The sequence below is a fragment of the Xyrauchen texanus genome, chromosome 22 (assembly GCF_025860055.1).
Source record: "Xyrauchen texanus isolate HMW12.3.18 chromosome 22, RBS_HiC_50CHRs, whole genome shotgun sequence".
NCBI classification, from domain to species: domain Eukaryota; kingdom Metazoa; phylum Chordata; class Actinopteri; order Cypriniformes; family Catostomidae; genus Xyrauchen; species Xyrauchen texanus.
The window spans coordinates 11,823,958-11,838,090 of record NC_068297.1 but is presented as its reverse complement, the minus strand read 5'-3'; the positions used below and the strand labels follow the sequence as shown (position 1 = coordinate 11,838,090).

Below are 14,133 nucleotides of genomic sequence, written 5' to 3'. Positions count from 1 at the left end.
ACAGGTAGAAGTACTGAGAAATAGTTTGCTGAAAAACTAACCAAGTAATGACATTATTATTCTATTATATATAGAATACAAGCTTCCATTTTAGAACACAAAGACTTTTTTGTTCTTGAAAGAAATTGATGCTTCCTTTCAAAAAGGATGATCAAAATTCTACATTACCAAAATCATCAAACAAGTGGTATTTATCAAATTTTTTCTTTACCCGTGATTGCAAACATATACTCTGTCACCCATTCAAAAGCAATGTAAAGGGCTAATTTTGTATTCAAGAAAATGTTCTTATTATTAGAACAATTGAAAATGGTTGTGCTACCATACGGAAACAGGTTGACAGGACCGTGACATCACCAGAGGGCACACAATGGCAACTCGAGCACTGCGGTAACCCACCACTGCCCACACAAAGCATGTACATGAAACACAAGGCAGACAGGGGACAATGGCCATGTCGCTCTTTTCAGATCTGAATGAATCAAGAAGATTGTCAATAAGAAGAGATGTTTGGAAACCTTTCTAGTAATTATTACAGTGAAAATGTGAACAATGTTCCACAGGGGTATTATATATAATGCTGATATATAAACCAAAGCTCATGTTTTATTAATGCCTACTTTAGCTATTTCATAGCATTTAGTTGTTATTTCAGTGTAGTTACAGTTTTCAATGTCGAAATAATTTAGATAAGTATTTCTGTACACAGTGCCGCTGCTCCCTAAACACAGAGTACACAGCCTGCATAGGGCACTAAGCTCATAAATGCTATCTGCTCGCACTCCAGTTTTCACGTTTACGCAATCACACGTTCGGCAGAGCAAAAGGAATTTACACTTAATGTGGATGTTTACATGGATTTATACAGTTCATCAGCCCAAATTAGTTGTGATAGTTTCCAGTACCCAGTGAGGGTGCGGGATTAATGAGTAAATACTGCTCATGAAATGCAGGACAAAGCACACTGATATATTGCTGCACTGATTTAAAAATGAACACTTAATATCTGATGTCACAAGAGCCCATTTTTTTACAGAATCACCATGAAAATGACCATCAGAAATGTCACAGAAAATCCTGCATTATCATTTTCACTCTGCAAAGTGAAGAAATGTTTTCACTTAGTTAGAAGAGCTTGATGCTGAAGCAGTGATGGACTCGGCTTGAGTGACAGTCTGTGGCATCGGACGCAGCTGTGTGAACTTCCGCTTTCGTAAAAGTCCTATTCAATACTCTCTCAATAAATTATGTATTAATTAAAATTAAACCCAGTAATGTAATGATAGGAACGCTGTCCATTGTAACGAAGAAAAAGTAAAAAAATGTTCATTCTAAATTTACTTGAGCGTGAGTAAAACGTAACCACTATTATTATATGAACGTACTCAAAGTAATTTTTCCCCCAAAAGTTACTGAAGTAAATTAAATGGAGTAATGGTTGCACATTACTATCCAGCTCTGCTCTAGCAGAGGTCTCTAACGGGTAAGGACAGATTCAGGCAGATAAACAGCAGCACAGAACAGGGCAGGGCAGGGAAGAACAGTACAGCATTTTGAATAAGAGAGTGAATCATTACGGAATATAACGCTGGAGTACAATACCAAATTGATGCAGATTGATAGAAGTGGTGAGCCCGTCTGTGTGTGCGATGTTTCGAGGAACCGGATGGTGGGAAAAAAATGATGTTCAGTGAAAAGTCAAAAGAAGATTGCAGTGTATATATTTGTAACTATTATCGGATGTTAATAAAACATAGGAACTCATTGCGTGGGCATTTTTTGCCTCCATATTTTGAGTTTTGTGGATATTTTTGTCAATGTCTGTGGCATTTTTGCCCAGAGTACCCGTTAAGTTCTGACTTTCTACAGTATTTAAAAGTTTTAGACAGATAGTAGGAAGTAAACAAAATATCCCAACATATGTCAAACTACATTGTGTTAATGTTTGACACAGTTAAAACATTGCCTACCTTAAAAACGAGTGAAGTTTGATCAGTGGTTAAATGTGTTCAGACGGTTCTCTAGTTCTTGAATGAACAGCTCCTTTTCAGAGAAAATTTTAATCTGTATAAAATCACAGTTCTAGTATAGTGACAGGACAGAAAGTTTTGGAGAAGCTAGAGAAGAGAGGACGCCACCGGCAGTTTATGCAAGCTGCTGTGCTCATGATGCTGTGCCCTATGGGCTTCCGTCGTGCCACGTTTTAGTTTCTAAACAGATTTAGCACTTATAACTTTCTTCTTCCCAAAAATCCAGAAATAATATCTTTTTTTTTTTTTTGTACTTTGTAATTGTGGTGAAAAATAACTGCAGCGAAGCTGAATACTTAATTTTTAAACAACTCAAGTGAAAGTAAAATAACTATTATTTATACTTATATACAAATTGTAAGTACTGTAAGTAATGAGAGTAGCTGTAATTCATTACTTTCCACCTCTGACACTAACTGACCAATGTTTGTCTGAAATGTAAATTATTCAACATTGTTCAGTTGTTTGTTGTATAAAGCAGTATCACATTCACAATCGAGTTGTTGGTCTGAAGTTCAGCATGGCTATGATTACCTGTGGTCTTGTGGTATGGCTGAATCTCAATAGTGCTTTTGCTCATGTATTGCTTAAATATCCCAATATATGTTGATTACATTAATGTCCTGATATTTCAGCAATACGCTTGTAGTTTTGAAGATTCCAGTGGTTTAATCCATGTCTTCACAAGCGATCTAATTGACTCCTTTTTCACTGTACATCTTGCCATTGCAGTTTCTAGGTACAGTCATAATTTAAAGCTCGATTACACTTAAGGCCAAAGCATACTTTGATTTTGAGGCAAACACTCATCCGCATACAGTCGAATGCCTGTCAAAGTTTACTCCATTTGATATATATGCACAGCTCCATGCGAGCTACAACTGCTATAAGATGCTGGACAATTTCTCTTCAGGAGTTTGGACCCATAAATATGTCTTTATATTCCTTCAAACTGGAGTTTTACAAATGCAGGTATCTCCTGACCTCCTCACACATGCGCTCTTGACGTGCAAATCAACTGTTGTTGTTTTTACCTTAATAATGAAATAATGTACATTTTTGGGTGAACAATTAATTTTAGTTCATTTAACAGCATTTATGGCATGATATTGATTACTTTTGCTTTTACATTTTGAATTGTAAATTATATTGTGACAGCTTACCTCAAATAGTGTGTCATCATACACATGTTGTCACAAAATATCAACATGTTCATTTAACAGATCCCCCCCTCCCCCCTAGGCAATAATAGTGGAAATGTTCAATATAAATAGCTTTAATTTCCAAAAATAAATAAATAAATAAATAAAACTAACCCTCAGAAATCTAAAAAGATTTGCAGTGTAACTAACTCAGTCCCCCTATGAAATATACATTTATACTTTAATATGTACTGTAAAATACACACTCACTGAGCACTTTATTAGGAACACCTGTTCACCTCATTCATGCGATTATTTAATCAGCCAAATGTGTGGCAGCAGAGCAATGAATAAAATCATGCAGATAGGGGTCAGGAGCTAGAGTTAATATTCACATCTACCATCAGAATGGGGAAAATGTTTGATCTCAGTTATTTGGACCGTGGTGCCAGACGGGCTGGTTTGAGTATTTCTGTAACTGCTGATCTCCTGGGATTTTCACACACAACAGCCTCTAGAATTGACTATAGTGCCAAAAACAAAATAACATCCAGTTAGTGGCAGTTCTGTGGACGTAAATGGCTTGTTGAAGAGAGAGGTCAACGGTGAATGGCCAGACTGGTTTGACTTCACAGAAAGTCTACGGTTACTCAGATAACCACTCTGTGCAAAAGAGCAGAATAGTATGTCAGAATTCACAGCATGTCGAACCTTGAGGCTGATGGGCTAAAACAGCAGAAGACCACATAAGGCACTTTATTAGGACCATAATGTAACCTACCTAATAAAATGCTCGGCGAGTGTATAGGCCTATAATCAATAGATATGTGCATAGGAACATGTATGTTAATGTATGTAGCTAAAGAACAATTACTTTATTTTCATGGTGCTAGTAAGTGCTTTCAATGTAATTTTGTCATATCCAAAATATAGGCCCATTCCCAAGAAGAGATAAAACTGCTTTTTTATATATCACTACAGATTATTCTTTCAACAGGTCTACGCAGTTTGTGAATGTGTTTTAATGCTTTCTGAATGGCCTTTATACAGTATATGACTGCTCTGCCACATGTCGGTGCGTCACTGACACTCTAGCCAATCACTCTCACGCACCGGGAGAAGCCTTTCTCTCGTGCGCTCCGGGAGATTCCAGTGGCCTGGCAATAAGTGACCGGGGTGATACGGGGAACCGACGCGCTTAAATCCGGACGGCAACGAACGATTGAGGACAAGCCGTCTCTGCAGTCAGTGCATTTCTGGAGGGGCACCGTGGGCTTTTAGTGGATCTAACAAATACCACAGGACTGACAAGAACAAGTTATATCCGCGCTGCATCTTTACATTTCAATGAACTCTATCCAGTAAGGTAAGCAATATTGTGTAAAGAAAGTCATTTAATTAATAACGTCAATAAATTAAACAAGCTACACGATAAAGGTGCTGTTTTGTGCAGTTTACAACTTAATATTTTTATGACCTTGTTAAATCTTAAATCTGTTGTTATGATTTGTTTCTGCCTTAAAGTCAATTACTTACATGCGATTTGGCTTTTTTCTTAAATCACAAATATATATCTCTCTCTTTGAGCTTAAATGATGTGGTTCTGCGCATCTGCCGTTGTTTCAAAAACGTTTAAAGCTTTTCAGCTTTGTCTTTTGCCGTACTGTTATGATCGGTGACCAGGGCGCGCGCAACTTTGTGTCGATGAACGGTCGCGCGGGGAGACGTTTGAGTGATGTATTATAAAACTCGGTTGTCAGACGCGCGCACCCACAGATGTTTTATTTGTTTCTGGAAATGCGAAGGCATGTTGAACGGGTCACCTAAAATAGTCGCGCCCGCGCTCTCTGAAACAGCCCTTAAATGCCGTGTGTGGAAGTTCGCACGTGCCTTTGCGCACTGGGTCGTGAGCGTTCAGAAGATGAAAATGTTAGAAATAAAGTGCGGGGGTGCAGTAAAGGAATGCACTGACATTAATGAGATGTCAATCAATGCATTCTCTCAATAGAAGGCAGCCAGCCTGCCTTGATAATTATGATCATTTGCACCCTCAACAAGCAGTTGTGTACTATTTTGCAAAGTATGGATTGGTTTTCCATTGATGTTTATGCACTACATAATTGTTTTTGTCTATGCATTTTATCTTACTACTTTATAGGAACACAATTTACCTATATGTATTTGCAACAGATGTCTGGCATTTGTTAAACTCTCATGTTCTGTTGAAATTCAAATAGTTTCATGTGTTCCAGAGTATGAGTAAAATTAATACCAGTAATTGTGAAATTGACCTTACATAATTCCTTTTAAATTATTTAAAATCAGTTCCTAAGCAGTAGCTATATACAGCTCTGGAAAATAAATAAGAGACCACTGCAAAATGATCAGTTTCTATGGATTCACTATTCATAGGTATGTGTTTGAGTCAAATGAACATTTTTGTTTTATTCCAAAAACTCCTGTCACCATTTCTCTCAAATTCCAAATAAAATTATTGTCATTTATTTGCAGAACATTACAACTGGTCAAAATAACAATAAAGATGCAGTGTTTTCAGACTTCAAATAATGTAAAAGTTAATATTCATTTTTAAACAAAGCAATACTAATGTTTTAACTTAGGAAGGATTAAGAACTGAGTATTTGGTGGAATAACCCTGATTTCCAATCACAGCTTTCATGCATCTTAGCATGCTCTCTACCAGTCTTTCACATTGCTTATGGGTGAATTTACCACTACTGGCACAAAAATTCAAGCAGCTTGGCTTTGTTTGATGGCTTGTGGCCATCCACCTTCCTCTTGATCACATTCCAGAGGTTTTCAATGGGGTTCAGGTCTGGAGATTTGGCATGCCATGACAGGGTCTTGATCCGGTGGTCCTCCATCCACACCTTGATTGACCTGGCTGTGTGGCATGGAGCATTGTCCTGCTGGAAAACCAACCCTCAGAGTTGGGGAACATTGTCAGAGCAGAAGGAAGCAAGTTTTCTTCCAGGATAACCTTGTATGTGGCTTGATTCATAAGTCCTTCACAAAGACGGATCTGCGTGATTGCAGCCTTACTGAAACACCCCCAGATCATCACCAATCCTCCACCTGGTCATCTAATGGTTAGACGGAGATCTGGAGAGGCCTTCAAGCCACTTTGTCTCGCACCCACTGTGAAATTTGGTTGAAGATCGGGATGATCTGGGGGTGCTTCAGCAAGCTGGAATCGGGCAGATTCATCTTTGTTAAGGACAAAAACAACAGAGAGCACTGCAACAGTATGTACACAACCAGAATATCCAATCATGTGAAAATTCATTGATTTGAGTTTATTTTTTTGTTTTTTTGTTTGGCATCTCTGGGTCATAAGTAATGTAACATTTTAAATGGAGGATGTTTAAAGGAAGTTATCAAGTTAAAGTTTTGTTTATAATCACTTCACAGTAGATAAAGAAGTCATGTAGTTTTAACCTGATACTTCCATATTAACAGTTTTTAAAAGGTAATCACTTTTGACATTGTCTTACAGAAAGACCTCTGGTTTAATAATGCAAAGGCCAATAAGTAGTTCCATTTGCACAAAATGTCTTATACATTTTGATTCGGATAGTGCTTTTAACACACACGTGTCCGGGCATGCCACATGCTTGTGTCAAATAGTGATAGTGTCTCATGTTTAATTTATTACGGCTTATCTGCCCTGTTTTGTCCCTAATAGTGCACAAAGCGCCAGCAAAGAACACAGTGTCCATTCCCGTCTTTGGAAAAAGTGTTTCAGGTTGTGTATGTGTATTTCTGCGAAAGAGAAAGAGATATCAAGAAGATCAGATTAAAGGAAGGAGAGAAGAGAGATGCCGTGGAGTGTGCTATGCCCTTATATGAAAAGATTTAAAACACCCTCTAAGAAGTGTAGCGGTCCCTGAAAATTTTGGCCGACCTTTCATTCTTACAGAGTCTATTTCTCCTCATATCTTTTCTTCTCTCTGATTTATTTTACTCTCTCTGTCTCTCTCCTCAGTCTCCTCCATGTCTGTCATTTTCTGTCTCGCACACATATGTTGCAGATCACATCGTTACAGCCTTGTGAGTCACTGTGGTAGATTTGTCTAACACATTCAAAAATAATGTAATGCCACGTATTGATAGAAAACCTGTGTTCTTAAATATCAGTTCATCAAATTGGATATGTGCACATTTTATTTTAGATATTTTTTGTGTACAAATGTGATGATGGCAAATATTCTCCAGTGCATTCGAGAACATTTGTTTGAATAACTTTGTCCCTCTTTGCCAAAAGCACACACATCATAATGAATATAATAAACATAGTTCAGAATAAATAGATGCACGATTACTCTGAAAAGTTAGCACTAAAAGATGGTACTGTATACTTTTATAATCAATCTATCCTTTTTTATCTGTCTGTCTGCCTGTTTGTCTGTCTGCCTATATTGAAATAGATTTGCAACACAATTAGAAATAACAAACACGTGCACAAAATTCACACCTGTCTTTCTTCCTGTCAGTCACACCTCATTAACTTGTTATCATTAGGCAAGCATAATTTTAAAATAATTTAGCAATGTGTGTATGCTTCACTAGGCTGTTAAAGCTATTATAAGATAATCTTCTAAAGGATATTGCACTTTGTCAGTGTTGGGGATTCTGAATTTGTTTTTAGAGGGTCAAAAAACAAGTCAAGTCAGTAGAACTAAAAGCCCCAAAAACTGTTAATTCTTCAATTCGATCAAAATATTGCTGATTACTTTAACATGTTAATTGAATGGCAATGTTAGTCGAAGTCCATTATCTTTGCTGAAAGAGTAGTGCTGGTAAGAAGTTAATTAATGGATTAAGTGAATCAAGATGTGACAAGGCCAGCCAGGGTCATATTGATGTGCAATAAATCAAAAGTGAACGCATTTCATTGGTATTCTATGGTGGCAGTGCCTACTTGTCCCTTCTTGGCTCCTTTAGATTTCTCAGACCCCCCAATGTCAAACGACTGAGTGTGGGGTCTGAAGTGAGAACTGTGACGTGTAGGACAGGCTGCTCTACTTGGAATGTGATTAGATGTCTGTGATTCAAAGGGTATGGAAATAATAATATTTATGAAACCTTGTTTAGTGCAGTGTTTCGTTTGTTTGGAATTCAGAATGAAGAAATAAACACTTTCAATCTATCTGTCTGGATGTTGCCTATGGCTGTTAATAGGTGTCTTGAAACTGTATCTAACCCTGAAGGTATACAGTCCTAGATGGAATCTTAGGTGTGTTTGTTTGTCACTCACGTTTGTTCATGACTGGTGTGTTTTCATGTTGAAATCCCAGAATATCCAAACCATCTGGACTATATGGTTTGGAGAAACATACCTCACTGTCCCTGACTTGGTGTAGCGGGAAATGAGAAATTAATGTAGATGATGTACCCTGTAGAACTGTCTTGGTGTCAGCTAGTTGGCGATTTTTCCTGTTACATCACTTTTGGAAGCTGAATGCATTTTAATTTAGGTGTTTATGTTCTTGTTTTTTATTCTTAGTAAGGGATCATTGCCCTGATCATGTACATGGAAATGAGTACATTAGTCACAAGCTTAATAAGTGATTCCACAGTATATGGCAACAACTTAAGTTCACTCTTTTAAACAGCCCTTAAAGCTTCTGACACCCGTCACTGACGAGAAATCTGTACATCAGATACAGTTGATGTATCTGTTAATTTAAGTTAGCTGAGGTCAAGTTGTTTGTAACTGCTCAAGTACTTGGTAGACATTGACTAAATAGAGGTACGAGAAAGGAAATCCAAGTATTGGGATGTTTACCTCACCATATCAGCTTTCTAACACCAAGACTCAATAATTGCCAATGCTCAACACAATTTAGAGCTCTACGATAAAGTAAAGCTAAAGCAGGAAGTTCAGCAATTGGTGCGCAACAGACCAATGTCCAATTAAGAGAAACAAGAAAGAATTGAGTAAAAGATTGCAATATATCACAGTTTTGAATTGCAATACACTAAACATAAGGAATCACATTACTATTGTGTTGCAACCCTGGTATCTATATTATGTTGTATTGCCAAGTCCCTGCTCATTCCTACCCCTATGACTAAATGCTGTGTGCAATGGGAAACATTTTATGCAGCAAGAGGGTTCGTAATTAATATGCTTCTAAGGCTGTATCTTCTGCCTGTGTCTCAAAATATTACTGAACTGACCTGTTGAAAATTGAGTTCACATCTCAAGGAAGCTGCGTTCACACTTTTCCTCTCTGTTGTTCTCCAGACTTTCTTTTAATGAGTTTGGATTTACACATTGTATGGGTGATCAGTTATTCAGTTATGGCACATTAAACAAGTGCCTCAATGAAGAACTCAGACAGTAACTCTTAAGCAATCCCCATTAAAACTAATCTCTCCAGATTGCTAGTTTATAATTCCTTTTATTATGCCTAAATATTCCTCTGAGTACCTGGATGATGTCTGGATTATATCTGTCAAAGAGCATTATGCCTCTTGTTCTCCCTTCTAAGCTGATTTACACTTGTATATGATTTTGATATTCACCATATATAATATATTTTTTACACCATAAAAAAGGATAAATTTACAATTTATTTCAATTACAATGTATTTTTATTTGCTGTACATATAGCAACAAATGCCAGTAGAATATTATAGTGGCGTCAAAATTAGACCAGCGTCTTTTTAAATCTCTACAGGTTTTCTAACATAACTGGCCATACTGACAAAGAAACAAATCAATCAGAGTTGTCAATCAAGCTGATTCTGTAGACACAATAATTGACCCCCATGAGAGATTGTTGTTTGAAGGAGCTTCCTTTAGTCTTCTCACAGTGAATGTGGAAACAGTAGGTTGACTTTTCCAAAATCAGTTGGTGTTTACGGAAATGCAAAACAATAACTCCAGTGGCCAAAGCGGTGTATTGTTGGGCATATGGGGAGTCAAAAGTACCGACAATTTGGTACCAAGTCTATACTAAAATAAAAAAGATGTAATGATACAAGTGTTTCTGCGGTGCCGGTAGTAGTGAGCAATGACACAATTCGATCGCCACGTTCTATCTGACAGACAGACGGCTGCTTTCAAATGCTCACAGGCTTATGAGCTTGTGCCGTTTCTCCTTTTACAGGGGAAAGGAAAATGAATCAAAATAAAATAGTGATATATCCTTTAGTTTGATTATTAAACCATGTGATTGTTAAACCACTGATTTAATTAAATAAAGTCTGCATGTGCTGCATGCTTTAACACACATGTGAATATCTGATGTCGCTTATGCACAGACAGATCAAAATGCCTCATTTTATGAGCTTTGCACACTGTGCTTGTTGTAGAAGATGACAGGAGATTGCACATTTACTGTGAAGTGTGCAGGGTCATCAGACTATATATTTATATAATGAAATCGCAGCATTTTGTGCTTTAATAATCACATTGGGCCATATAACAAAAATAAAAGCTTCAAGGGGGAATTGAAGGAATTGTAACAGAAATATATTACTGCTGTTTAGTACAATGTAGAATTTACTGTAAAAAAATATATATAATAGTAATAACAGTTAAGAAATATGACAAGCAAGTGTGCTGTTGTACTGAATAGAAGTTTTCATCAATATTTTCATTTATAATGTGATTTTTGGATTATGCTTCAGCTTTACTGAAGCACTTCATTTGATAATAATAATAATAATAATAATAATAATAATAATACAAAAAATGCAATGGTGTACTAAAATAATTTTTCTAGTTTTTTTGATTATACACCATTTTGATGATGAAATTTAATAAACTTTAAAACATGGAATGGAAAACACAGAGTTTGGGGAAATAAAACAGAATTTTGAAAAAACAAATAAAAATGATTTCATAGGGTCCTTCTAAAAAAAAACTTGAAGCAATGAAACTTCAAGGAAACATGCAATTGTTTTAATTGATTATTTACATGGACACATTTAACTTTGTTTAATAGGCTAGTAGGTGTTAATAGGTGTGTTCAATAGCAAATTACCCTTTATATATATATTATTATTCTTTTTTATTTTTTTTGTGGTATCTAAATTGCTATTGAGAATTGTGAAATTTTACTGGTATTGGTACCAACTATTTAAATTTTGGTATTGTGAAAATGCTAGTTGGGCTTATGGTCATGTGTGAGCTCCATTTTCCAAAAAACAAGTTGTGAAACATCACACATGTCTCTGAAAGCTCCAGGCTCTGTGTGATCGAGCAGCAGTTTGATTCTTCATTTTTCCAATCAGAGGACATTAGGGCACTTTCTGCGTGTCAATTATTTTGTGCGTTCACAGGGCAGCCCACGTACATTAAGCAGGAAGCTGAGAGTGTGGTAGTTGAAGCGGATCATTCAAGTTAATGTCATATTTAACATCATAAGCAGTTGTTAGTTTGTCATGCAAGAACGCTTTTTTGCTGCATTGCTTTTGACAACTTTAACAATGATTTGCTGCTGCTCTCCTCCTCTGTCTTCAAATGCATTGGTCTCAATGGAACATTAACTTTGTAGGGTGGTATTTTGGATAGAGTGGGTGTGCCTAATTAAGTGGCCAAGTCTATCAGAAGTAACACTAATAAAATTATATAAAGTGGAGGCATGTTGAGTTTATTGAATGAAAACAATTTTCTCTCTGAAGTTGACAAGTGCCCTCAGTTGGCAATAAAACTCTGTAGTAAGCCACAGAAGAACTAATTCCCATCAAGGCAAAGTTACGTCATAAATTGCATCCTAATTTAGCCTATGGCAATTGTTTAACAAATTTGCTGTGCTCCTGTTTTTATTTCGGAAAGCTTTTAATTTGTCACAATAAGGCATTGCAATACATGAAATTAAAATTTCTGGTCGCAAGTTTAAGGACATTCATCTTGTGTTCTGTGTTTTATACATGCTAAATGTGAGTGGTGGTGGCGTAGTGAGCTAAAGCACATAACGTAATCAGAAGGTCACTGGTTCAATCCCCACAGCCACCACCATTGTGTCCTTGAGCAAGGCACTTAACTCCAGGTTGCTCCAGGGGGATTGTCCCTATAATAAGTGCACTGTAAGTCGCTTTGGATAAAAGCATCTGCCAAATGCATAAATGTAAATGTAAATATTCTCATAATCTGAAATGTGCATTTTAGTAGTGTGTCTGAAGCCTGATTTCGCCAGAGTGTGGTGCTAGCCATCATAGAACGACTCGTGCATGTGAACTGCTCTGAGCTACACTATTTCTGGAGCTTTCGTGCCAACTGGACTCTCCTCGATATGCACGCCCCAGAGGTGGGATAGCACAAAGTGGATCACTTACTGGGTTTCCATCGATAATGCAGTGAAGGCCACGAAACGTATGCAACCCATTTGAATTCTACAAAGATTTTCAGTTTAAAGTGCTATGGAGGACATCAACCTCCCAAACAGTAGACAGCCCTGACATGCTAAACAGCACCAAGGGGGAAAAGAGAAAACTGTGCAATGAATCAAAATAAAGGTTTTTCAAAATGACACATCATCACCCTTGATAAAATGTATCACGATTTTAAAGTAGTAACTTTACCTGTGGTATTTTGTTAATGTTTCATATTAAATCATTATTATGTAGGTGAAATCTTTAAGACTATTTTTTATTTTTATTACAACTGTGGCAGTAGTTAAAGTTTTTAAATGTGTTTAGCTTACTACTTTTTTAATAACAATGAGTTGAGATGGTGGGCTGTTAACATTTATCTACTGACACGATCGTGCAAACCCCCTTTGTTTTTTTAGAACAATTTAATGAAGCATACAACTGAGAAACATTGGAAAAATTGGTTTGTGCCACTAGCCTAGTAGGACTCCTTACTTACTTCATGTCTGGAAAAGCTTTGGCTTGAGTCATACAGTAGCCTCCAAAACACAAACAAAACCAAACAAGACAAAGTCCATGCATGTATTATCCAGATACATATGCTGTAATTAATTCAGAACCCTCAACAACTCAGACATTATTCACTGTCTTGATAGTTATTTTCCACTTCTCCTCCAATAACACTTCAGTGAGATACACTTTCTCTAAATAGACAAATCTTTCACTGCCAAGCTAGAATATACTTTAGACACATGTCATATTATATAAGTAACTCTTGTCTTGTTAGGCTGTACGGTGCACTCCTTGCATTAAATAGAGACCGCCCAGCCAACGCTGAAATTAAGAGGATATTGACAGATTTGCTGCTAATATATGATTTACTCTCCAAAATTTTTTTGTGTTAAATGCTTGAGGATTGAGAAGTCATGCTTTGTATAGCAACCTGTCAAGGAATAGTGATTTCCCACAACCTCTCTTTGCAGGGATCTGAGGTGCAAGAACATTCTAGAAAGCATGAAAATCCTTACAACGATGGCCTCCACGGGGTACCCTTGGCAAAAAAAAAAACTCAGTGAATAAAGGAATGAGCAGTGACAAGGTGTCTTTTCTCTGAACTGGACTGGTTTTATGGCGGTCTAACCTCTCTCAATGGATGTTAAATTAGCATGTATAACAAGGTCACTTCCTTCTTCTGAAAGGGTTACACTGACTATTTTCTCTCTGTTTTTCACATTCTATTCATCATAATAATTTGACACACACTGAAAAAAAGAATATGAGTAGGATTTACTTAAATATATATATATACAGTGCTGTGAAAAAGTATTTGCCCCTTGATGATTTCTTTTATTTTTGTGTATTTTTCATACAAAATTGTTTTAGAGCTTCAAACGAGATATAACATAAAACAAAGGCAACCTGAGTAAACACAAAATACATTTTTTAAATATATGTTTTTTATTGAAGCAAAAAAGTTACCCAACACCTATATCATCCATGTGAAAAACTAACTGCCCCCTTAAACGTTAAATAGCTGGTTGTGCCACCTTTAGCAGCAACAACTGCAACCAAACACTTCCGATAACTGGAGATCAGTCTTTCACGATGCTTTG

At 36.7% G+C, this 14,133-nt stretch overlaps 1 protein-coding gene across 1 annotated transcript in view; it reads left to right on the top strand.

Annotated features, from left to right (window-relative positions):
- The first annotated feature begins 4,438 nt into the window (after positions 1-4,438).
- The window catches only part of LOC127662220 (muscarinic acetylcholine receptor M3-like), a 152,981-nt gene continuing 143,286 nt past the window's right edge, over positions 4,439-14,133 (top strand). The window contains exon 1 of the mRNA XM_052153321.1: positions 4,439-4,538. The gene's annotated coding sequence lies outside the window, so the exon portion shown is untranslated. The remainder of the gene's footprint in view (positions 4,539-14,133) is intronic.